The sequence below is a fragment of the Mustela putorius genome, unplaced genomic scaffold (genome assembly GCF_011764305.1).
Source record: "Mustela putorius furo isolate JIRA1106 unplaced genomic scaffold, ASM1176430v1.1 tig00003859_pilon_pilon_pilon, whole genome shotgun sequence".
In the NCBI taxonomy this organism is placed as follows: Eukaryota; Metazoa; Chordata; class Mammalia; order Carnivora; family Mustelidae; genus Mustela; species Mustela putorius.
In genome coordinates, this window is record NW_025422011.1 from 9,216,693 (window position 1) to 9,243,401 (window position 26,709).

The 26,709-nt window shown below is 44.0% G+C and overlaps 1 long non-coding RNA gene across 2 annotated transcripts in view; it reads right to left on the reverse strand.

Annotated features, from left to right (window-relative positions):
• The window catches only part of LOC101693847, a 52,947-nt gene extending 26,452 nt beyond the window's left edge, over window positions 1-26,495 (reverse strand). Inside the window, exons 1-5 of one of the 2 annotated variants that reach the window (XR_199700.3) lie at window positions 21,678-26,495; window positions 18,268-18,407; window positions 17,597-17,829; window positions 16,536-16,610; window positions 8,860-10,493 (exon numbers count right to left, since the gene is read on the reverse strand). This is a non-coding gene — a long non-coding RNA (uncharacterized LOC101693847). Of the gene's footprint in view, window positions 1-8,859; window positions 10,494-16,535; window positions 17,830-18,267; window positions 18,408-21,677 lie in introns of both variants that reach the window. The other variant, XR_001180051.2, reaches the window with a different exon arrangement.
• Window positions 26,496-26,709: the final 214 nt, after the last annotated feature.

Below are 26,709 nucleotides of genomic sequence, written 5' to 3' on the forward strand. Positions count from 1 at the left end.
AAGCAGGTTAGGTGGCAGAATTGGGGAGCATTCCCTGGCATGGAAGCATGCGCTGAGGAAAGGCTGAGTAAGCGGCCTGTGGTAATGACCCGTAGAGCGTTTGGAGGCTGGCCACTGTAGCGAACTGCAGTACCAGCTCCCAGGAGGCCAGCCGGCCCCACACAGGTAGCCGTTTAATGTAACGTTCAAAATCAGCACTTTCCACAGAGTTCATCAACAGAGCAAGGACTGCTAAGACCTAAGGCCTAAAGAGGAGCTCACCTCCAGCCCTCACAGGTGAAAAAAGACGATGGATTTCGCAGACAGGGGCTGTCTGAGACTTTGGTGTCTACCGTGTTCTGTGCTTTAATGTTGGATTTGTGACCTATAATTAACAATCTTCAAAGTCTAGTTTTGGGTCCTATTTCAGCTGCCTATTGCTACAAACCCTACCACCCCAAAGCTAAGTAGTGAAAAAGCCACCATTTTATGAAGCTCAGAGTTTCACAAGCTAGGACTTTGTGCACCCCAGAGCTGGAATGGCTTTGGGGTAGCTTGAATAACCGGAGACGGCCTGGACGATTCGCGTGGGGCCGCATGTCTGAGGCCAGAATTATGGATTCCAGATTAATTCCTAGGTTCTCTCCTACATTATACAAGCTGAGATTAAAACACCGAAGACAGCTTCTTCGTTCAGATATTGGCACTTGGCGGAAAGGCTGAATAGTCAGAGCTCACTGGGCAGCTCTCCCCAGAGCCTCTCAGGGCCTGAGCTTCCTCACAGCGTGGCAGTCTCAGAGCACTCGGACCTCTGACATGGCAGCTGGCTCCCCTCAGAGCAAACATTTCAAAAGAGACGCTGCTACTTCTTTAGAGCCTGACCGAGGCATCACGTCTGCCATATTGCACGGTCAACGCATTCTCGGAACCGAGCCAGGTGTAAGGGGAGGGGACAGAAACGTTTCCTCTTAATGGACAAGAGGGTCAAAGAATTTTTGGACATACTAACTCCCTCACAAGGCCCTTCCTCCAGACTCCACTGGTACATGCACTTGCCACACCATGACCTGTAAACTGAATTGTAACTGCCAATCTTAGCATTATAACCCCAGAGGCCAGCACAACACCCTCAAAAAAGTTCTGCTGAAAGAATGAAAGGGTGGGTGACAATTAAGAGGGCCTGCCTTATGTTTTAAATATCCCAAGGAATCTGAGGAACAGAAAACAAACTACCCAGAAATATTACTTGAATGAAATTACTAACGTTTTACTCAGGAAGGTGCCAAAGAAATGTATATTTACACTTACACTTGTATAATAGACACATTTTTGTACAGATAAATATGGTGGTTTTGTAGCTACATGAGAAAACAAAAATAACTATCCTGTAATTGTATAACTTATTATTCATACCGTGCTTGCCGTGTGCCCAACATTACGCTAAGCTCTTCACAAGAATCACCTCAGCACAGGAGGCTGAGCTCTGTTATGGACTGAACTGCACTCCCTGCCCCCAAATTCATATGTTGAAGTCCTAAACCCCACTACCCCAGAATGTGACCCTATGGGTTCTAAGATGGGTTCTTAGAGAAGCAACTGAGTTAAGATGAGGTCATTACGTGAGCACCCGTCTGATATGACTGGTGAAAAGGCAAGTATGGCACAGACACAGAGAGAAGACATGTGAAGACGCCCGTCTACAAGCCACAGGAGAGACCTTGGAAGAAACCAATGCTGCCAACACCTTGAGCTCAGGCTTCTACCTGCCAGACCTGTGAGGAAATAAACGTCCAGCGGAGAGACCACCCAGTCTGTGGCATTTCATGATGGCAACCCCACCAAACTCCTCCAAGGTCCCCGAGGCAAAGGGCAGTAATACTTACATCAAGCAGGAGAAGACCTCACTGCTTTCTCTGCCAAATGCCTAGGGAATGAAGGGAGGGTTGTGGTTTTTCCCTAAAAGCAGAAGAGTAGAACATAGACTGCAGAAGGAGATACTGGACATCAAAAAGAACCTCAGCGAGCCATCTAAGCTGTCAGAGCAGAGGGAGAAAATAAACCACTTCCAAAGTGTCAGAGGGCACGAAGGCCTATGAGCTGAGGATTGAAGGACGTGAGGACACTGGCAAAATATGGAACAAAAGGGTTTTTTTTCCCCATATAGTGGGGAATCCTGCCAATAAAACTTGCTTCTACAAAAGAAAGAACTTCATGGTTCCACCGTGGAGTGTAAAGTTCCAGAAAGCCAATATGGCCCTGATATGGGCTCAGGGATGCTTGAGCTCCCCTAGGCACCACCGGCCCCATGACTGACCCCAACAGGCAGGTGGTTCCACACCAAAGGGGGGGTGAAGAGGAAGCTGACAGTGGAAAAGGAATATGAATCAGGTTCCTGTGGCTGCTGTAACAAATTACAACAAAACTGGTGGCTGAAATACAGAAATGTATTCTCTCACTGGGCTGGAGGCCAAAAGTCCATAGATCACTGGGATGAAATCAACGTGGAGGACCTCTGGAGCCTTTAGAGAATCTGTCTCTTGACTCTTTGGCTAGTGGTGGCTTCTGGCATTCTTTGATTTATGGCTGCATCACTCCAATCTCTGCCTCTCGGTCACACTGCCTCCTCCCCTCTGTCTCTAGGTCAAATCTCTCCCTGCCTCTCCCTTACCAGGACACTTATGATGGCATCTAGGACCCAACCAGTAATCCAAGATAATCTTCGCATCTCAAAGTTCTTAACTTACACATTCTTAAGTTCTTCACTTTATACATCAGCAAAAACCCTCTTTCCACCTTTAATGTATTTTACTGATATAAAAAATGTGTAACCATAGGACAACATTTACAGGTTCCCTGTAGGAACCTGATATCTTTGGGAGCCATTACTCAGCCTACTCATCCTTCACCTCTGCCTAGCAAACAGCATTCCACCAGCTCTGGAAAAGCCATTTTTAAGGCTGGTTGGGATGCTTTTCTTGACACGTTTCTCCGTCTGCGTAGACATTTGGTGGAACACCAAAATGCTAATTTTTCTAATGATAGGATTCTAAACACCTTTCACTCACGTTACATCTTCCACCTTTTAATTATTTATCTCTAGCAGGCAGGCTCTAGGATGCAGTTCACTGTGTATACAAAACATGCGCAGCTACGCAACTTCTAATAAAGGTTTGCAAAGAGCTGCAGCTTCTCATGTTCGAATCCTCTGCAGGCTACTCCTGAAACACACAGAAAGTCGAGAAGAGTGAAGGTCTGGCACTCCGAGGCCTGAAGCCGCAGGATGGAGAGGATAACATAGGTGTGATTTTTAGGACATCAAGATGTGTCAGAGGGCGCCACGTCCATTTTACCAAAGCTAGCAACTATATCCTCACATAACTTCCTCTCCTTATGGATCTGGCTGAGAGCTGTTCAAAAGAGGAACTTGCCGGAGAAAAGAAGAAGTCATTCTCAGAACACATTGGACAGACTTGGTGACAGACAGATGCAGGCAGAGGTAACTGGCAACCTCCCAGCTTCCGGCCCCTCTTCTTGCACTGCCCCCCCCCCCAAACAAGGGTAGCCTCTAGCCAATATCTGGAGGCAGCAGCTGCCCCAGATTTCTCTCCTGGCCTCCTTTGCAGGTTCACTTCAGCATCCAGAACTCACAGGCTCTGTGATGTCCTGCAAGCTGTGTGTGACCTGCTCCCCTGTCTCCATCAGGTTCCGTGACTGCTCCTCTGGTTCTCCGATGGTGCCCTACCCTTCCACACTTTCACTTCCTCAGCTCCTCCCATGCTGTGTCACCTCTAGCTACTGTGGTCAACCCCTTGTTCCCACAATACTTCTAGTGGCCCAACTGATACACAAGAGATGGCTTTTCCCAAGCACAACTCAGCTTCAGGTAATGAACCAATAGTATTTCTCAAAGTTTAGTCCAAGACCCTCCTACAACCAGAAATACCTGGACAGCTATTTTTTTTTTTTAAGATTTTATTCATCCACTTGACAGACAGAAAAAGAGAGAGAGAGCACAAGCAGGGGGAGTGGCATGCAGGCCGAGAGGGAGAAGCAGGCTCCCTACTGAGCTGGGAGCCCAACGCAGGGCTCAATCCCAAGACCTCCCAGTCATGATCCAAGCAGAAGGCAGACGCTTAACCAACTGAACCACCCAAGCTCCCCAAGAGCCTTTTTTTTAAACTTATTTACTTATTTTAGAGAAAATGGTAGAAAGAAAGAGAGCACGGTGGAGAGGGGCAGAGGGAGATGAAGAGAAAAACTCAGGCAGACTCCGTGCCGAGCATGGAACTGACACAGGGCTGGATCTCACACAACCTGAGCGAAAACCAAGAGTCAGATGCTTAACCAACTGCACCACACAGGTGCCCCCTACCTGAAGAGCTTTTTAAAAATAAAAATTCCTGTTGCACCTGGGTGGCAAAGTCAGGTAAGCATCTATCTGACTCTTGATTATGGCTCAGGCAGTGATCTCAGGGTTGTGAGACTGAATCCCAAGTCAGGCTCCACACTGAGTGTGGAGTCGGAGATTCTCCTCTCCCTCTACCCCTCCCCCCGCTTACATTTCCCACCCCCACCTCAGTCAAATAAATAAATAAATCTTAAAAAAAAAAATTCAAATTCCTGGACTCCCTTTTAGACCTAAGACTCAAAATCTCAGTAACAGGGCCCAGGATTCAGCACTGCAAGAAGGAAAGAAGGACACCAGGTGGCTGTCGGGCACCTCCAAGTGAGAACAATAATATTACCACTCAGATTAAAATGTTTGAGATCACTGAGAACAGTAATGCAGTGTACCCCTACCAGCAGCATCTGTGAAGAAATACTACACTGTACTACAATTTTAGGTTGCACTTTCACGGCTTGTATTTTATAAGCATATTCTTGCCATTGATGGGAGGCCCCCACATGTCCACATTTTCATAGGAGCTAAGGGACAGGTGCAGGCAGGGGTCCAGATACGTTCAAAAGTCTATTTCCTTATTCACAGAACCTTCACTGGCCTCTTGTCACGTGCTACAGACTGTATGAAGACGTGGAGATAATTAAGAGCCTCCCTTGTCCTCGTGGAGGGTGTGTTCCAATATGGGAAATGTAAATGTGATAAAGCTCACATTTATTGGATGTTTACCGTGTGGCCATTTACAAGCACTGTTTCATTAACACTTTAGGAAGACAGACTCTTATTGAAGTCATTCTCCAGGCAAGAAAGTTGAGCTCAAGCTTAATAAGCTTAAGCCCCAATGTCAATAACCCAAGACTCCTGAACTCTGAGCCTTCCAGCATCCTACAGAATAATGTAAGCTGGTCACGATTTACAGGCATCTTGGGTGTGAGGACTGAAGAGTAAATCAGGCTGGCAGAAACCATAAAGTGAGGAGGAACAATTTAAAACCCTAACGTGATTTTGGAACAATCTTGAAATCACCCATATCTCTTCCACCACTTGGGCTTTGGTAGTTAGAACACAGAATTATTTCAATGCCCTACAAATCTGCAGATAAATGCTTGATTCCTTCTGTTAGGAGAGAGAGATCTGTTAAGACACCCTGACAATCCTCCATGTTCCCCTATGATATGTAAAAGACAATTTAGATATTCAGCAACCTGATGCGGGCCTTAACTGTGGAAGGCCTGAGGCAGTAGGAATCTAGAAGAACTATTTGCCTTGGTTATCTAAGTTTCCATATCAAAACTCTTCCCTCCTATTAGGGGAAAAAGGTTTCTCCAGTGGAGAGATACTTCTGTGATTGCTACAAACCTGGGTCCAAAGCTTGAGACATTAGACTGCCCTCTCCCCGGGAGGCTCTTGACATTCTGATAATAATAATTGCCAGTTATGAAATGGCTTTTTCTTTGTATTTGAGGTTACTCTGGAAACCGCAGTTGGCCATGGCTCTGAGAAGGCTCTTGGAGCTATGAGAATAATCATGAGGTTAAGTAAACTAAGGTTTCCAGTCCTGGGACCCGGGATCCAGTCACAGCTGCCTCACTCCTTCGGAGCTGCTGGAGACTCCCACACTGCCAAGTTCCCAGGAATGTCCTCAGAACCTGTGACACACAGCACTCCCTGGGCCCTTCCCAGCTGAGCCTCTCCTATTTCCTATTACCTGACCAAGTCCCTTTGGAACAAAATACTTGGTACAAAAGACCCAGATTCCGTTTCCCTGCCAAATACCTTAGTATACAGTTGGTTACACAGTCCTGATCTCCACCTGGTTCCACCCTCTGACGGCTGGATCTTACCCTTCCTTGTAGGCCTCCAGGGCTGGTCTTGTTCATTTGTTCCCTTTTCTATGTGACGGCATCCTGGAATATTATTGATCTAGACGGGTCCTCGCAGGATCAAACACTGTCTGAAACACGTCAAAGATGGCTACAGCCGTCACATCCTGAGCCTTACCCTCTCTCAGGTGGACAGTCGCATGAGACTCCGGCGTTTCAGCAGGCACATATGGCCAGAATCTCCTCTTTCCCCCACCAGATTCACTCAGCTTCATCTTTCTCTCCCATTTCATTCTCATATGCCTTTGTTGGAAATACATTAGTCCCTATTCAGTGGGTGTTTGACATTCTAACTAATAGAATTCAAAGTAGAGTCTTTGGTATGAACAGAACTGTGTCCACACCCAAAGAGAGTGCATATGCTCAACTCCAATGTGACTCTGTTTGGAGATAAGGCTTTCAGGAGGTTTAAGGTTAAAATTCCTAAGGCTTATGGTTTAAACGGTTTAATAAGGTCATATGGTGGAATCCTAATCCAATAAGATTGGTGGCCTTATTAGAGGAAGTCGTGTCTCTCTCTCCCTGTCTCTCCAGGCACAGGCCCCAAGGAAAGGCCATGTAAGTGCACAGAGAAGGCAGCTAACAGCAAGCCAGAAAGACAGCTCTCACCAGAACTCAACCACATTGGCATCCTGATCTCAGGCCTCCAGCCCGCAAAACTGTGCAAAATAAATTTCTATGGTTTAAGCCACCCAATCATGATATTTTGTTATGGTAGCCCAAGCTAAGACAGTCTAGTTCTTAAATTGTAATAAATTATGCTAACAAAATATACCATGATGGGTGCTATCATACAAATCAATACAATGCAATGTTGGACTAACCCAGCCTTGAGGGTAGGAAATCTCTCTAGAAGAAATGATGTCTAAAAGCTGAATCCTAAAGGATGAGAGGGATGGAAAGTATCTTCAAAGCAGAAGTGGCCCTGAATGTGCAAAACTCAGAGGATGAGAGTGACCATGGTTTCTTTCACTAGGCACTACAAGTACCTCAATATGGCCGAAGAGGAGAGTAGAAAGATTTAGAATGGCCAAAATTGGGACTGAAGATATTAGCAGGGATAGGTTGAGAAAGCCTTCCTGACCACATAAAGAAACTGAAATTTATTTTGAAAGTACAGAGAAGCCACCTGAGGATTTTTAAACAAAGGACTAACAAAACGGGAAGTATATTTTAAGAATGGTCATGGGAATAAGCAGCATGCCCATGTCAGGGATGCCTTCAGCAACAGCAACAGTAGTAATTCAACTAATATTTATTAAGAACTTATTATAGACCAGAAACTTTTCTAGGTACCAGAGATATAGAAGTGAACAAAACAGACAAAAACAAAGCAAAACAAACAAACAAACAAAAACCTCACCCTGCTCTCATAGCAACTTATTCTAGTATGCATAAACAAAGAAAAATAAAATGTGTCAGATAGTAACTGGAGTACCAGATGAGTATGGGTGAGCAGGTTATAGAGAGAATTTGCTAGTAAAATGACATTTGAGCAGAGACCTAAAAGAACTGAGGAATAGACTGGTAGAATCTGGGGTCAGATCACCTTGGGAAAAAGAACAGCAAGGGCAAAGGTCCTGAGGTAGGAGCAGCCTGTCCCAGAAACAGGAGATGGTGAGAGAGGGGAGAAGGTGCAGAGCTGATGCCAGAGAGGCCAACTCATGTGGTTTCTTGGGATATACTCAAAACCCTCAATTCTTGGGCTGTCAGAGCATTGCTACAGCCCATGAAAAGCCGCACAGGATATAAATTCTGCCCCATTTCTGTTCCACACTTTGGACCCCAAAGCAGCTCTTCTTGGATCCAAAGTTTCTCTTGGACAGTTCTGCCATCTATTGACGACAGTCCCTCCACCAGATTCTCACACCAACAAGTCCGTTTTCATTCCTACTCCACTAACCAGAGAAATTTAAACCCAAGGAATTTAAATTCTAAGGAATCCAAAGGAAACTGGTACTAAACCATCACTTCATTTTTCATGCCACCTTTTGTTCCTGCGCCCAACCAAAATTCCCCCTTTCTTTCCCACAACCACACCCATGCGTCTGCAAATGTTGGAGAATTCCAATACTTAGAAGAAAAGATGGACCTATCTACACCAATGGTTCTCACACGCCTCCCATGAACCTGCCAAGAGCTGGATTTTCACTAAATCCTTAGTGAAATTAAAAAAAAAAAAAAAATAGTAGTAGTAGAATGGGTTTTCGTGAAATTAAATTTCTTCCACTTAAATTTCGTTTGGGGATCTGTTTTGATTAGCTATTGTAACCACCACCAAATACCTTAGCTATGTAAAACAATAAAAGTATATGTCTTACTGTGCTGACGATTAAGCTACTGTCTTTCTTCTCAAAACCCACCTTTCCATACTCAGCTATAGGGTGCTATGGCTGGAACTCAGCAAACCACATTCTCCTTTTTCTGGCTGTTTCCTGGAGGTTTTGCCAGGAGGGAGTGCGGCAAGGAGACTGAAAGACTGGACGAGGGATAAGGGACAGGTGCTCTCTTGGGCTGTTTTTGTTTCATCGTCTGTGTTTCTGCGGGTTGCTCTGTTTTGCTACAGCTACTGATGCTACCTGAGCACCAGTTCCTTACCTGGAGGATGCAGCTGATTCTGGAAGTAGCTGGCTCCACTTTCCAGGGTTTTTTTCCCCCCTGCTTTCCCAGAATGAGCCTCATCAGGCTCCCAGAGAGGGGGACGCCGCTTCACCGGCCAGTGTCCCCCCTCCTTATAGTCTGAGTTTCAGCTCCGCGCTGGCTCACTTGGAGTCCAACAGAGTGAAGATGTTCTGGGTCGGCAGTGGCCATTCGGGCACACAGGTTCCTGCCTCCCCCGAAACAGCCCGGACTGGAGCTTCGGGACCTTAGCGGGAGGCTGGGCATCTGCTGAACACGTGCAAAGGAAGGTGTGGGGGGAGGATTTCCGGACCGGGAGAGCAAGCGCAGACGCTCACTTCCGCCTCGCCCAGCGCTCACCGGCAAGGCAGCTGGGAAATGTAGTCCAGCTTTTGTGGCCTGCGCAGCAGCCCTGCCGCAAGGTCCTTCCTATACCTCGGGTGAAACCCTCTTTCATGCGTTAGGGTGCTTAGTAGAGGATAGGTTTTCATGCCGGCAAAATAAGAGGTTACTCGTCCCCCAAGCCCCAGCGCTCAATAAGTCAGTGAAACCCAAAAGTTCGAGAACAATCCTCCCGGGATAACACCTGCTTTCCGTTGCCTTCTTTATGCTCACAGAAAGGATCTGTTTAGGTTTATTTCCAAGTTTGACTTTCTTTCCTCCTGAACGCAGTGATGCATAAAACTTCTCTCCCACTATAGTATGGAAAATCTATAGTCGTACCTCATCCTTGATTTCTAACATCAGGGTTGTAATTGTTCTTTAGCAAACAAGTATATTAGAGATTCCAGATGAGTGTTGAAACTGAGATAGCATTGGCCAAATTCGCTGAGCTCCCTAGAAGTAATTTTCTACTTAAAAAAGAAGAATACCGAGTTTAGTTTAGAACAAGCTCAAAGTTAGTTTTGTACTCGTTTCTACCTTTTCTTAAACTTGCTTTCCAACTGGTTAAGTTAACGTACTTACACTTGGCTCTTTCATTAATCTTTGCAAATTATGGAATGTTTTGCATAAACCTCCGCCTACCCATAAATTGCTGTTGAATCCATATTGGGTAAGATCACTGTAAAGATAAAGGTCATCTGACCTTTAGAAGGTGACACTGACTATGAGGCCCTGAGGATATCATCCTTTTGCCTGCAAAATGAAAACAAATTTCGTCTTCAGTGCCATTTCTTTTTTTTTTTTTTTTAAGTAATTGAACCAGAAGTTTTCAGGGTGAGCAGACAGAACCCTTAATTAATGCAGGAAGAATGTTTTACACCCAAGCCAGGACTGTGGGAGGTAAAGAGGCAATTAATAGTCTGTCTCTCTCTCTGTCTCACTCTCGCTCTCTCCCTCTCTCTCTCTTTATATTCATAACAAAACATTTAAAAGGAAAAGCATTATGCCAGCAGGGTTTTTTAAAGACAACTACTATTTCTTTTTCTTTTTCTGTAACTCCTGCACGTCCAGAATGAGCTAGACTGTGACTGACTATTGCTGGAAAATCTTAAGTTCTAACCACCCAGTGAACATCGAAACCGATGCATTAAAGACCTCCAGCAGCCTACTCCTCTTCCGTTTTCCCTCTCCTCTTCAAGAACACATCAACATTCACCAAGTCACTGGAGCTAAAAAAAAAAAAAAAAAACAAAAACTTAGAATCGTTCTTGGCAGGTTCTTGTGTACAATTTCAGTGCACGTGGCATTGCATTGTGTGTATTTATTATTACTCGCTTCTCCTTCCAGCTACTGAAACCCAGGAACCCTTACTTGGTTTTGGATCTCTAGTGCTTACGTGATGCTCACACAGAGTCCACACCACGTAAATGAATTTTAGTTCTTCCTCTTCCCTAGCTCTTTATTTTTGGTCACCAAAAATGTCTCCTGATTCTGTCCTCTCCCCCAGTATCTACACCCCTGTCACTCTCACTTGAACTATCCAGAATCTTCACTTGATTATTCTCTCCAAGTCCAGGCTCACCCCCTCTTCTACCTGCCCTCCCACAGAGATGCCAAGTTACAGTTCACCAACACAAGTCTAATCTACTTATCCTTTTGTCTCATACTTTCAGTAGTTCCCTAGCAACTGGTATAAGGTCCAAATTTCTAAGCATAATTTTCAACACAGCTTCCCTGCCCCAGTTCATTTCCAGAGACTTGCCCACCATGTATCCTAAGCTCGAGCCATTCCAAACAACTCATTATTTAATCAAGAAATACTCCTTTAGGGCTCTGAGTTTGTTCTTTCTCCTTTTCCATTCAAAATGCCTTTTCTACTCTCCTCAGAAAGCTCCTACTCATCCATCAACACCTAGAGATCCTGTTCCTCCACTAAAGTTTGTGCCTGTCAAAGGTAGGGACCAGGTCTAATTTATTATTGGGCTTCTGGTGCCTAATACGGTTTCTGACACCATCGGCATCAACAAATCTTTGTGAAGAGTAATTGCCAACAAGTATCTGGGAGTCTTTAGTATTCTGAATTCCTAATTGATATCTTCACTTCTATAAAGGCTGCATTCCTGCTTTTCAGGATGGCTCCCCAAACGTATTATTTTACTACATACTGGAAACCCTTCAGGACCTCTGCTCAAAATCACAGACATGATAATGTTCCTTTTTAAGTAGCTGAAGAAAGTGGATTTACTTATTTGACAAAAAACAGCTGGTGCAATAAACCTGAGATAGCACAAAGCTAGTCCTTTTTTCTAAAGATGATTATGATAATCTCATCTCACTATAATTTTCAAATTACTTCTATATACATTATCTTACTTGATAACATATTGACATGGCCGGCTAATGGTCAAATTCATTAGCAAGTCATCATTTGGACTTTGACAACAAAACGACAAAATCTAGCCCCAGCTCCTCCTCCTACTAACATACTTGGCCTTGGGAACATTACTCAACCTCCTTAAGCCTCCTCAAACCTGTGTTTCTTTGCTAGCAAAAATAAAGATACTGACAGTAAAAGTAATCGGTGTTTTTTCAAGGAAGTTTCTTTTGTTGTTTTTTATTTTTTTTACAAAATTGCATATATTTAAGGTATACAACTTGATGTTTGGATATACATGTTCTTTGTGAAATAATCACCATAATCAAGCTAATTACCATGTCCATTACTTCACATGGTTACCGTGTGTGTGTGTGTGTGTGTGTGTGTGTGTGTGTGTTGAGAACCCTTAACATCTAACCACTTAGCAAAGTTCAAGTATATGACACAGTGTTATCACAGTCAACATGCTGCACATCAGATCTCCAGAACTTACTCATCTCACATAATTGAAACTTTGTACCCTTTGGCTGACATGTCCCCATTTCTCCCTATCCCCAACCCCAAACAATCATCATTCTACTCTCTGCTTCTAGGAGTTTAACCTATTTGGTCAAAGGATTGTTACAGTAGTTTCAGGTTTTCGTGACTTTTAGATTAGACGTGTAAGTGAGCTCAAGCAATGTTTGTCTGTGCCTGACTTATTTCACTTTGCATGATGTCCCCCAGCTTCATCCAGGTTGTCCCAAAAGTTGGCTTTCCTTCTTTTTGAAGGCTGAATAATATTCTATTGAATATATACCACATTTTCTTTGTCCATTTATCCATCAATGGACACTTAGATTGTTCCCACATCTTTGTCACTGTGAATAATGCTGCAATGAACATGGGAGTGAAGTATCTTTTCAAGACCCTGATATTATTTCCTTGGGATGAATACTTCTGGACATGGGATTGTTGGATCATATGGTAATTCTGTTTTAAATCTTTTGAGGAGCTTCCATTCTGTTTTCCATAATGGCTGAACCAATCTACATTTCCAGCAACAGTGTTTAAGGGTTCCTTTTCTCCACACCCTCACCAACACTTCCCTTTTAATAACAGGCACTCTAAGAAGCATGAGGTGATATCTCAGTATGTTTCCTATAGGCAAACACTATTCTAAATGATTTCCACATAATTCATTTAATTGCATAAGAAGTGAAATAAATACCATGAACTGCCTTTAATTAGGGAACTGAGGCACAGCTAGTAAATGGTAAGGCCCGGGTGGAGACCAGTATTCTTACCCACCATGGAAACCACCTCAGAGATTTTACCCTAAGTACTAAAAGAGATCAAGTATATGCAGCCCTCAGTAAAATACTGGCACACAGTAAATGTTTAATAAACATTGGCTGTTCCTATTCTTATTAGCTGGAGAGGACAATAACGATCCTTCAACGAAACTCTAATGTAATCTAATCACCTGCCTACACCAAGCACCAAAATAGAATTATCCACTTCTCTTACAGCCTCAGTAGGAAAACAAAGAGGGGAGTAGAAGTAGCAACAAAATAAGAGTATATGGATGAAGGCAACTTAAAAGTCAAAGGTACTGTAGAAATGAATGGAGGTGCTGTGTCAGAGGCCGGAATTTTTGGAAGGGTGCCACAACACTGACATTTAATTGTTCTGTTGCCAGTATGGGGACTGCTCATCTTCCTCCTTGACAACCAGCCCAAGCCTATGAAAAAGTGAATAGGGCCCTACACTGTATTTTCCTGTGGAAACAATTCACATGATAATCTTGTCTGTGTCCACACAGGAACCAGCATGATACAGGGAACCCCTCCCAAATCCAGCCTTCCTCACTCCATCCCCATAGAACCCCTAAATTGGGCTCCCTCTTCAAATTCAGCTATCTTCTGTGTTTTACTATTTGACCAATTTTCTCCCCTCGAGACCACATGGATTCATTTCCCTTCCTCATGGTTTTACTGAAAGCCAATTAACAACAATTATCCCTTACAATAGCAGATTAATTAGAAGGAACTTTGTTGCTATAAGCATATCATATATGTCAAGTGAACATCTCCCTTTCTGGAAAGTTCTATGGCACGCTGTTCAATAGAACTTTCAGCAAGGTCATTATCTTCACTGTCTAATGACAGCCACTAGCTACATGTACATACTGGGCTTTTGAAATATGCTTACTGCAACTAAAGAAAGAGATTTTTTAATTTAATTTACTTTTAATACATTTAAATAGGCAATTTAGGGAGTACCTACCATATTGGACAGAGCAACTGCACACTATTATCCACTTCTAGTAATCAGTGTGGTATGGGCTACTCAAAATTAAGGATCTGACCTCATAAGACCAAAAAAAGTCAACTTGGAGGAGGCCGGTCCTCTAAAGACATGATAACATATAGAGCTATAGCCCAAAACCAAGTATTTCTAAAATTTGCTTTTAGAAGAACTAGAAGGCCTGACTCTCAAACTGGCACTGTGCCACTTTATCGTTATTCAGTACAAGCACATAAAACAATTATTCTATCAGTTTTACAGAAAGATGAACAGTTCAGTGGCAGGAAAAGTCCAGGATGGACTGCTGGCAATCACAGCAAGTCCTGAAAGAAGAAATTAAAAATCAAGTATCAGCCAAAGAAAAGTCAACTAATTTGTCTCTATTCTTTCTCCCTCACAGAAACGTATCCCCAGCCAGGCGTCGGCCTGGGAACTGTAGTGACTTGCCTTCCTATGAAGATCAATTTGCTAAGGAAGAGAGGGAAGGGACAAACTACACAAGGCAGGAAAAGAGCAAATGCCAAGGCTTTGTGAGAAGCCAAGTGTGTGCAAAGGAATATGGGGCGTGGATATTGAGAACAAGAGGAAGTCGTTGGACTACGTGGAGCAGGGAGGAGACGGGACCCACCCTGGGTTCTATAAAGATGGCGGCAGGTGGCTGACGATAAGAGAGTTTGGAGTGGGGCAGCACAGCGCGAGAGACCAGTTAGGAGGTCTTTGCCATTGTTATGGCAAAAGAGATGGAAATTAAATAAAGTAATAAACAAACAAATAAGTGATAGAGCTGAGGACGGTGGGTGGCAGAGCCTAAGAGAAAGGGGCATGGTCAACAGGGAGTTAGGAACAAAATTACCAGGGCTTCATAATGGCTGCTACGGGGTAGAAAGGAAGCAGGTAATGAGCAAGAGGTTCTTCTCATTCACAGCTGAATGGAGGGAGAGGCTCTTCCCCGAGGTAGATGTTGGAAAGGACTGGATTTGAGGGAGGACCTAAGTTTCATTTGGGGCACTTGTCTTTACAGTATCTTTAACACAATTAGGATGGCAAGTAGACAGTTGGACATGGACCTTAGACACCAAAGGAACAATTTAGTCCATACCTCTATTCTGTTTTGCCTTTTTTTTTTTTTTTAAAGATAAGCTGGTAGTTTGATGAGATGTCTCATTTTTCAGCTCATAAAAGATGATGCCCAGGGGCGCCTGGGTAGCTCAGTGGATTAAAGCTTTTGCCTTCAGCTCAGTTCATGATCCCAGGGTCCTGGGATCGAGCCCCGCATCAGCCTCTCTGCTAGCAGGGAGCCTGCTTCCCTTCCTCTCTCTCTGCCTACTTGTGATCTCTGTCTGTCAAATAAATAAATAAAACTTAAAAAAAAAAAAAAAGATGATGCCCAGAAGTCACATAAGTGCTTAAATAGACCAAGGAGGACTCCACAGCTCCATCCCTGTAGAACTTCCAACTGCTAACCCCTTCAGAAAAGACTGCACTCAAATTCATTTTGGAAATGCTGCAAACATGGTCAAGTCCTCACACACTCTGTCAAATGGCCATCTTGTATGGTCCTGCATGACGTACTCCAGAGTCCACAGGGGTCAGGCGAGAACTGGACCACTACCCAACTCCATCCCGTTGTTACATAGGAATAATTAGTATTGCTAAAATTGAAAGTTTTTAAGAGAAGCTGAAAATGTGAGGGCTTTTTTTTTTTAAGATTTTATTTCTTTGAGAGAAAACACATAAGCCGGTGGAGGGTCAGAGGGTGAGGGAGAAGCAGACTCCCCGCTAACCAGGGAGCCCAATGAGGGGCTCGATCCCTAGACGCTGGGATCATGACCTGAGCTGAAGGCAGACACTTAACTGACTGATTCACCCAGGCACCCCTTAATTTAAATCTCTAAATGTTTTGTTCATATTTATTTTTTTTTTAGAAGACCATCTGGGTTAAACAAAATCTCTCACAGTCCACACTTACTCCATGGGCCACTAGTTTGTGACTTTATCTCAGGGGCGGCACCTACAGAGAACTCATGTATCCCTGAGTTAATCCTCCCTAACTGATAGCCTTTCCCACTGAGTCTGAATGCACCCTCAGAATCCATCCCAACACAACGCTCCAAGGGAGATGATGTTCCAAAGTACTCAGAGCTATGGAAGTTGAAATTTATCTGCCCTGTATTTTCTGGCGGTAACCAATGTTGCTCCACAAAAACGTGAAGACGACACAAAATGCCCTCAATTCTTCCCCTCCCTTCAGGAGAAATTGCCTTGGGGCATGCACACACAAATGCCAAAACTCTTTGGTGCCTGTTTCTATTAGTGCAAATCATGTTTCCTGAACCTACAAACAATGTATTTCCATTTCTTCTGCAGCCGGTCTCTTTGTATGGCCTTTTAAATACCACTGTAGCTCAGCAAAGTCAACATCTTTTTCTTTTTCTATTCACTCTGGGCCTTCACCTCTCCTCGAAACTTTTTTTTTTTTTTTTTGAAATCTCTACAGCATTTCCCTAAACACCTCATTTTGCTTGATTAAAAACAAGACCTGGATGGTTTTCTCTGATTCTCTAATGTGATGATAACTGATGGAAAAGACTTTTCAAACACTGACCTCAGAACTCAAGTGCAGTGAGAAGATTCTGCAAGGCCTTTTTACTTCCTGCAAAGCCATTCGCTTTGTTTTCACCTGTGTTTCAATAAATGGAAGAAAGAGTTCCCATTCGTTCCAATTAGTTAAAAAAATAATCATTTTCTCATGCAAAATTAAAGCTTAGCAGGCACCTCTCTTTGGGAAGACATGAAGCTGAACACTTTTAATTTAAGCCAAACAAGCGCATTAAGAAGATGTATTTCTCTAGAGCTGTAGTCCTTCAGGGTCCTTGAATGCCAGTTATTGGCTTACTTTTTAGCCTGAGTAAAAGATCTTTTTGCTGCTGTCTTTAAGGATCACCATTAAGAAAAGCAGCAGCAGTTACCGCATTATTGAGTTTTCTTTGTCAGGGGAAGAGGGAGCAGGAATTAGAGTCTCAGACGTTGGATTGCACTGGGACCACCATAACAAAGCATCCCAGAAGGCTTCCACAACAGAAGTTTATTTTCTCACCGTTCTAGAGGCTGGAGGTTCAAGATCAAACTATCAGGAGATTCAGTTTCTCCTAAGGGTCTTTCTCTTTGGATTGTAGATGGCTGCCTTCTCCCTGCGTCCTCACGCCGTCTCCCGTCTGTGTACATCTGTCCTAATCCCTTCTACTCACAAGGACACCCGATGTAGTGGAGTGCAGCCCACCCAAACGATTTCATTTCAACCGAATTATGTCTTTAAAGACCCTATTTCCAAATACTGTCACATTGTGATGTGCTGAGAATCAGAACTTCCACGTGTGCACTTGGCAGCCAGGGACGGGGGGCGGGAGGGGGCACACAATTTAACCCATAATGATGACCCTGAGGATAATGTACACAGAGCGGAGTGTGTGTTTAGTGACAAACAATAGAAACTAATTCCTGCTGGTAAGTGCGAAGCAGCGGCAACAGCAACAGAAAGAAAGAAAAAACTCTAAGGCAGGAATGTAATCATGACCCATGAAGGGACAGGAACCAAAGACCGAAAAACTCTCAGAACTTCTCCCCCTCCACTCCTTCTGCTCATAGGTTTCTTCCCTGCCCACCTACCTCCTTTTCCTTCTCCCCATTTCACAGGATAGAATACGGTCCGTAGGCTTACAAGCCTACACAGGACAAATTTTACTATTTATCCAGATGAACCAGCAAGAAAAACCAGCCCCAATTTCCAGGGAAGAGACTCTGTCCCAGCTTGGGTCAGGTGTTCACCATGGTCCCATTATAACGGGGCGATGTGGTCATCTGTTTCCAACGTGGCTGTTCCCCGTGAACTGGAGTGATCTCTATAGGAAAGGAGAGAGACAGGGGAGGTAGAGATACGTGATCATGGGCCTGCAAATAGGGCAGATGCTCTAACACTTGTCGCTGTATGGGTAAGAATGTTTGCATGTCCCACTCTTTTTTCAGACCCCAGGATATTGCTCCCCTGCTCACGAGCCTACTTAGATATTTCTCCTCTGGACGTGTAGACAAGAGGTAACTATAGCAACTGGATGTACAGGTAATTGCTATAAAACCTTGCCCAGGGGTTGGAAAGCCACGGAGAAACTGATCCCTACATTCGACCGGGGCACTAGTTCACAGCTAAGGTGAGTTTCTTGTCCCCAGAACAATCAGTGTTTTACCTTTTAAAAATAAAGAAAAGTGTGTGTGCCACAATTCTGTCTGAAAGCTCGGGCATTGAAGTAGACCCAGGAGATGCAATTTCAAACAAGACTCACCTTTTCATCTTCCAGGTCTGTGACTTGGCTAGGTCTCCGTTGCCTCTAATTTTTTTTTGTTCTCTTGGCTTCAGCTGCCCACCATTTCCAGAAGCGGGCTGACGGGCAACGACCCAGGTTTAATGACACCACCCTTGGATCTAAAAAGACATCATTCCTTCAGATGTGGCCAGTTCATCCCCTAAAGGACCATTCAGCCTGTTAGGCATCCCAGAACCTGGGATGATCTCCCTCTTCCTTAATTGCTTCTCACCTGGAACTCACAGACACAAGAACAATACCCTTCCCTCTTTCTCTCTTCTAAACTAAATATAGAATTGGAATGACTCACTTTTGGAATTGTTGAGATAAAGAAGCAGACGTAATGTGGGGTTTTAGGAGCTCAGCTCTCCCTCTTACCAACAGTTTGGGAGACAGCTCCGTGAGGAGCCCTTGGAACCCGGGGCAAGGCTGCTGAGGTTCAAAGCCACGCTCCACCACTTACTAGCTCTACCTTAGGTAAGTTATTAACCTCTCGGAGCTTCGCTTTCCTCACAGAGGTGTTGGGATTCTTAAACAAGCTACTGTACCTGAGGTGTTTAGAGTTATGCAATTGATTGCTCTTACTATTGTTATAATACCAAATCTGGCCTGATGGGCTAAGGAGGGTTGGTCTCTGACAAGACACAGCGGCACTCCCCCTCCATTCCCCATTCAGGGCACTCTGCTCTCCTGCCTCCTCCTTTTTTTTTTTTTTTTTCATCCTCCCCAGCACCTGAGCATCAGGGAGCCTCCTGCAACCTTCCCCATCAATACCCACCCGGAACTCACTCCCAAGGTAGCAGCCCTCTCCGAGAGCACTGTCTTAAGAGGCAGTTCCGTTTTCTCTGAGAAAAATACCTTCACTATCTTGTTTCCTTTTTTTGGATTTTTTTTCTACTTTTTCTCCCATAATGTGCATGCATCTATAACCAACGAAGTTATGCCAGTTGTACAAAGGAGTAGTAAGATGCCAATGTCCTCAAGCTATCTCTGCCCCCACCATACTCACTGCAGCTGAGTTTGGAGCCCCTCCTCTCTCACTGGACCATGACATCAGCCTTCCTACTTGGTCACACTATCAATACTTTAGCCAATCCACTGCCCATAGCATTAGGAGTGAGCTGGACAGTTAGGCAGTCAGGGCCAAGGTCTCCAACAAGAAAATATGGGGTCAGGACAGTTAAGATAAAACACCACTGACATCCTGTTTTGCAGCTTAGACAGGACCACACTAGCATTCTGCTTTGCAGCCTTTGCAGAAATGACTTCTGCAAAACATCCTAAAATAAGACCATTAACCACAAAGCATTTGTCACCATCACGGGCAAGGGGCAGTTAAGACATAAGTCCCCAGATGTCAGCAAAAAAGACCATCAGCACATAGACATTAACCTAATAGGTACACAGATGTGTGACCCAAAGCCCTGATGGGTACAACTCAACACACCCTGGTTGCTTAAGATAGTTCTGCAAAAGAGCTCCTAAAACCACTAAACTTAGAAACTCCAATGGCAACCCTCTTGGGTCCCCTCCCTCTCTGAGAACTTTACACTCTTGCTCCATAAAGTTTGCTTGGCTGCCCACCACTCTTCGTCTGGTCTACCTCTTCATTCTTCCAAGTGGCATGACCAAGAAATCCTGCAACGATAGTCCTAGCATAGGCTCTTCCTAAACATTTAATCACAAAGTAAGTATTTCCAGATTAAAAAACATTTAAAGATCCCTATTACTTAAGAGGTATGTTCCAAAAATTCTTGGCATGGCCCAGAAGCCTGCTTCTAGCCCCAACATACATTCTCCGTCTCGTCGGCTACCATCCCTCTTTCCCATCACCCTACACTCTAGCCAGTGAAAATCAGAAGCCATTTTGTGTAAATCATATGTTTCTTCCAGCAGGAATATTCCAGCCTTCTACTCCTCCACCTAGCTAGCTCTATTCAATAGAAACCTACTCTATTGAAATATGACTGACATACAAAAAGTATAAAGAATTCCTACAACTCAGTAGCAAAAAACAAAGAGCCCATCTAAAAGATGGGCAAAGGACCTGAACAGACATTTCTTCAAAGAAGACATGAGATTTGAAAAGATGCTCAACATCACTAACCATCAGGAAAATGCAGCTCAAAACCAAAATGTGTTATCACCTCACACCTGTTAGGATGCCTATCATTAAAAACAACAAAAGAGGGGCGCCTGGGTGGCTCAGTGGGTTAAAGCCTCTGCCTTTGGCTCAGGTCATGATCTCAGGGTCCTGGGATCGAGTCCCACATCCGGCTCTCTGCTCAGCAGGGAGCCTGCTTCCTCCTCTCTCTCTGCCTGCCTCTCTGCCTACTTGTGATCTCTGTCTGTCAAATAAATAAATAAAATCTTTTAAAAAAAAATATAAGTGTTGGCGAGGATATGGAGAAAAAGGAATCCAGGTACTGTGTTGGTGGAAATGTAAGTTGATACAGCCATTACGGAAACAGTATCAAGCTTCCTCCCCACTTTACCATAAGTTCTTTGAAGTCAGGAATCATGTTCAATCAATCTTGGTACCTCCCTCAGCAGCAAGCTCCGAGGAGAGTAGGAGCTGTTAGAAAGATGTGATGAACGAATGAACGCGGCAGGAGGAAGGTGCTATTCTTTACATATAAAGATGACATCACCACAACCCTACCAACAGACTTCACTGTGGCCCCCGTTTCCCAACATTGGCATGGATCATATGGATAGGTCCCTATTCCCGCATCCTTGGTAACTGTAGGCCCAATGATGACAGAATGGCTACGTGAGAGCCTTCAACTAGGCACAAAGGACTAGGGACAAAACTAGGCTCTACCCTTGAAGAAAATTCTAATCTCGGTCTCTATTAGTGTCACCCACTCGCCGGCTGAACCCGGCCCTTGCTCAAAGTTAGCTCACAGCATAGTCTGACAGTGGGGTTGAGAAATGGAAGGACATATCTTCACCAACCTACAGTAAAACTGAAAAAACATATGTGCTCCATCTCAGTGGATGAAAGACCCTCTTCCTCCCCACCTGCCTACCTTTCTGCTTCCTTCTTTGCATAAAGAATAGCAAAGACGCTGGTATAAACATGAACATAACAACTCTGGTGTTGATTAAACTCTTCATCTTCACTCCCTTGCTAATCAACTACAAAAGCCTTCGATACACACACCAACCTCAGAAAGGTTTTATCACTTAATTACTATAAAACAACCCCACAGGTTAACGCATGCTTGATCTCAAAGGAGTGGCAGTAACCATTATGTTATTAATATCAATTTCACAGCTAGAAACAAGTAGAGAGAATGCAGGCCCAGAAATATGGCACAAAGTCTGAGTTAATGGGATGTGCTCCCTGCCCCCGCCCCAATACTACTCCCCAAAACTCAACTTACCATTTTGTTATGGTCTGAAATTCTGGAACCAGAAATGTATTCCTCTGGGGTTTTTGTTTGTTTGTTTTTTTCTGTTAAATGCAAACACCATATAGGTAGATCACATATCAAACCACGGTCAATCATTTATGCCTAAGAGAAATCTAAATAAATTTAGCCACTTTTCTAGGGCATTGGTGGTTACAGAGGATAGAGAGGGAATGTGAAGAAGCAGTGACTTGAGTAACTGAGGCGGGCCTATCATCCTGTATTGAAAACAAGGATAAAGAGGACTGAGGGTTTGAGAGCAATCCTTACCCGGTTCACACGTGTACTTCCTGCTTGGCATTGATAAAAGTGTACGTAGGCAATTGTGTGGCAGTAAGAGGTTGAGGGGTCTGACTGCAGCTCAAATCCCATTCTGTAGGACTGAGTTACTGAGATCTGCTGCCTCTAATTTTACATCATCACTGGCATCCAAAGAATGAGGCAGCGTGAATCCAGCTTGTGTTTCACTGTTTACGGTGTATTTGTTTCTGACAGGCTCTGGGTCAATAATTTTTCATAAGTCAAATCACAATATAGGTACTCCAGGAGAGAATTTGTGAGATCATCTTGAACAGTGAATATGTCTTGACTATTTTGTATAAGTGCATGCTTTTTTACATCAGGCTTGCTTGCTAAGAGGCACACTCACAGTGTATGCTACCTTTCCCTTTGGAAGGCAGAATATTTAGAACTCTATGGCAACTTCTGATTTAATTTACAAAATGCCTGCTCGGGTGGGCAAGGTTCTGCAGAGAGTCCTGGTGATCTCCATATGCCTGTGTGGAATGCACAGAATAAATATGATCATCCCCAAACCGCTAAGAGATTTGCTCACCTGACAAGTTGGTAGAGAAACAAGCAGACAGACTCTTCTCTTGGGAAACCCAGAGGATGCCAGGAACGAGGTAAGAGACTCCTTATAGCTACAGGCTCTTATCATAAGAACAACTGATAAAAAGGTATTTGAACAAAAGCCTCAGTTTCATTGAAATAGTTAATGGAAACTCAAGAATCATGACGTCTACCATTGTGTTACATAAGGCTAGACACTCAAGATTCTTCCAACACAGGTCAACAAGGTAAAGATTGTTGTGAATAGAAAAGCACACCTTATATCTCAACAACATAACTTGGTTTGCACATGATGATCCTTAAGAATATTTTCACTAACAAAAATAATTGGCTTAAAGCAGTACCAGGAGTGAACAAAGAACTTGGAAACAAGGGTGCCCACTAACAGACAAACCAAAGAAAGGGATCACTGAATAGAAGAAAGGAAAAAGTCTACGAGGCCCTTCCAGAAACACAATCAATGATGTTGGCACATTGGGACCTCAGCTGGACCCCAGGCAAATACTCCTCAAAAGGAATCTGCCTCCTTTTGCTTTGAATCTGCACTCAGCCATCTACTGATTAATAATATTGCTCGACACCCAGAACAGGGGCCACCCACGCACATGCAGGAGTTTTCTCTTGTAAACAATCACGTTGGCATCCGAGTTTATCTGCGAATCTCATGTGAATTGACAGGTGAGTCTTCACTGCTTTAAATCCGATCAGTTCTAAGTATACCGATAAAGCCCAGTCCTTGCAGTCCGTGGACAGTGAAAGCAGCTGCTGCATTTTACCACGGAGACTTTGTGTCTCTATCCTTTCCTTTCCCACTGATCTTTTTCCATTTCCCACTGTTGTTTGAAAGGCTAATTTTCTTCAATGGTAGGACGCATATGCAGTATCTATCCCACACCGAAAGAGCTAGTTGATCCCTTTTAATTGTGCGATTAAAAACCTATTCGAAATGGTTATGTAGCAGTGCAGAGATGCAAGACCAGACTTCATGATTTTTAGAAACACCAAATCTTAAGCTTTCCTAGTGCCACTTTAAGAATCTGAGAAAAAGCTACGGCCCCTCTCTCCACTGAAATGCACAATCACAAGATTTGGAGTTTGGGGGTGGCCCACCAATCCCAACTATAGACGGCTACTTCAGAAGCCTAATCTCATGCAAACCCTTCATTTTGTAGATGGAGAAACTGAGGCTCAGTGAAAGGAAATGACTAACTCAAGGATTACACGACTTGTTACAGGCAGACACAGAATGAGGTCTTTAACGTCTTCCCATCAACATGCGTAGGACTGAGTATTTTTTCACTTTATAATGAGGCTTGTTGACATCCAGTAGACACGGTCGTCCACAGAAAAAAGTCAGTCCATTCTGCTCATGCACCAGCCTATCCTGGGCCCTGGAAAGATCTCCTCACCCAGCCAACCCCCATGGAGTCGTCCAATTCCTGAGTCTTCATTCATATATTTTAAAAGGGTCGCTGAAGGAGGGAAGTAGAGCTGGCCAAACCAAACTGGAGAGGGACCCAGGAATTACCAGAGCTTCCTCAAGCAGCAACCTGAGCTACACATGATGCAAACTTCTGGTTTGCACAGTGATTTCGGTCAAACAGATGTGAGATTATAGAAAGAAAACAGACAATTTTCCTGAACTAACCAGGCTGGCCATGAGAACAGACCATGTAAGAGACCCAGGGAGGCTTCCCCTCAAGCCATTCCTCTGTAAAACATGAACTAATGTGTCTTGGAGATTTTATATTTCATGAAGTGCTTTCGGGTACAGAAATCAACTGAAGAAGGAAAAATAAAAGGGAGGGAAAGGAGCAGCAGATCCTTAACAGTAAATGTTTTACTTCTAAAACAACCCTGAAACCAACACCTCTTTTTTTTTAACCCATGAAGAATCAGACTCAGAGTAGTTAAGTAATGTACAAAGCCACAGAGTAATTATCAGGATTCAAGTCCTGGTCTCTGAGGAAAACCCTGTTCTACGGAGGACAGATTTCGATTCTAGAAGGGGAAGCTGCTGTCCTCGCTCATGCAGCGCCTGAATTTTGGAGCCTGAAAACTCGCGGGTTCACGTCCTACAGCAAGCTGTTGATTCCATGGGGTCCATGGGTCTCCACACAGTAAGCAGGGCACGAAAATGAGAATCACGCGATTGCCCATTCTTTGAGAAACACGGGTCTTGAGTCGGGACTCACAGAGACCAACCGCATTCACCACACCCGGGAGTTTGTTAGAACGGCAGCTCCTGGGCGCACCCCTGACCTAGGAATCAGAAACTCCATGGTGGGGGCACCCCACACTGTTTGACCAAATTGTCCAGGCGGTGTAAGACCCACTTAGCCAGTGGCATACTCTCCTTTCTCACGCCCTGCATAAAAGAAACTCATTTACACTTGAACCCTTTCTAGAACAATTCTAACACCTGAAACCTCAGCTTAGGAATCGTGGCAAGACATTCAGTAGGTCCTCCAAGTCCCTCAGACTTGGCAGGAATCCAAACGCCACAGCATTTGATTGTGCCTCATAATTCATTTGGTCCCTTTCCCCCAGGCACAGTCAAAACTCCCAGGGCTCAAGAATGGTTCAAAGAACTCAACCCCAAAATTGTCCTCAGAGATCGCTTCCTACTCAAGAGGGAAACAATGCCCAACAATATCGTTTGCTTAGAAACATTTCACCACTCCAAATTTTTTTTTTTAATTTTTATTTTTTTTTTTATGGAGGAGCTTATATTAGAAAATAGAGTTTCCTCCAAGAAACCCAGCAGGGTAGGTTGTAAGACTCTGCTTCGGTGCTGAGCTTGGCAACATGATGTTGGTATGTGGGCCTTTCACAGTTTCCGTATTTCTTGGTGGGTGGTTTGTTTTATGACACTAAATGTTCTTCTCAAACAGGTGTTGGCTGGATGGAATAAAACTAATTAGTTCGATCTTGGGGAAAACTGAGCCTATATGCTGGAATTCAGACTCTTGTCTGCATTTGTTATTTGCTTGAATTACAAGAGTGTTCTAACAAGGGGTGAAAATGTATTACTTTTCCTGGAGTATGCTATATTTTATCATGGAAAACACAATCAGTGGTACCAAATACAAGTATAATGTTCGCTGGTTAAACCAACACCGTCCTGTGTCTCCCAATTTATTGCTTAGCAATTGAATTTACCTGGAGCCCAGCTGCCGGTGAAGGTTTTGCAAGGAACAATGCAAGATGCAACATTGCCACCATGTGGTCCCTGGCTAAAAATGGCAGCGGCAGAAAGAAGATCCACTCCCATTGCCATAGAAGCCCTGCTTCCCAGCCCTCCCTACGTGCTTAATCCTTGTGTTTGCAGCTCAGCAATCAGCTGGATGAGGAGAGACGAGACTTATTTCCAGATGGACACAAGGCATTAATCAGACGGTGCAATAGTACCGGGTAATCAGCTTACCCTTAGGAACTCCCATTTTCACCTCTTGTTCAATATATTCTGTTCTTTCCCTCCCCTGTTCCTTTTCTCCTTAGTAGCTATTATAGGACTCCTGCTGAATTGGACTCATTACCATTCCTGAATCTCAGCTGCTGTTATTTAGTGCCCTCTCCCCTATAAGTCCCCCCACCACACACACACACACACACCCAGCTCAAATCGTGGGCCCCACAACCATTCTGATCCTCCAGGCTACACAAAGTCTGTGCCCAATGATTAGGAACCAAATCTCACCCTGGTCTGTAGGAGGGAAAGGAGGAGGAGGAGGAGGAAAAAGTGGAAAACTCCGAAAACTTTAACAGTGATCCCTCCAGCAGGTAACCTGCCTGTTCTCTGACATTTCTTACCTTTTTATGAATCATGTGGGAGTTTTGAGTTAGTAATAATATCAAAGAATCTCACGAGCCACCTATAACTTTAGGAGAAAAAGAATTATTTTTCCAGATGAATCAAAGACCTATATGGGTAAGCTTTTTTTTTTTTTTTTTTTTTTAATTTATTTGTCATAGAGAGAGAAGCGAGAGCAAGCACAGGGAGACAGAGTGGCAGGCAGAGGCAGAGGGAGAAGCAGGCTCCGTGCCAAGCAAGGAGCCCGATGTGGGACTCGATCCCAGGACGCTGGCATCATGACCTGAGCCGAAGGCAGCCGCTTAACCAACTGAGCCACCCAGGCGTCCCTGGGTAAGC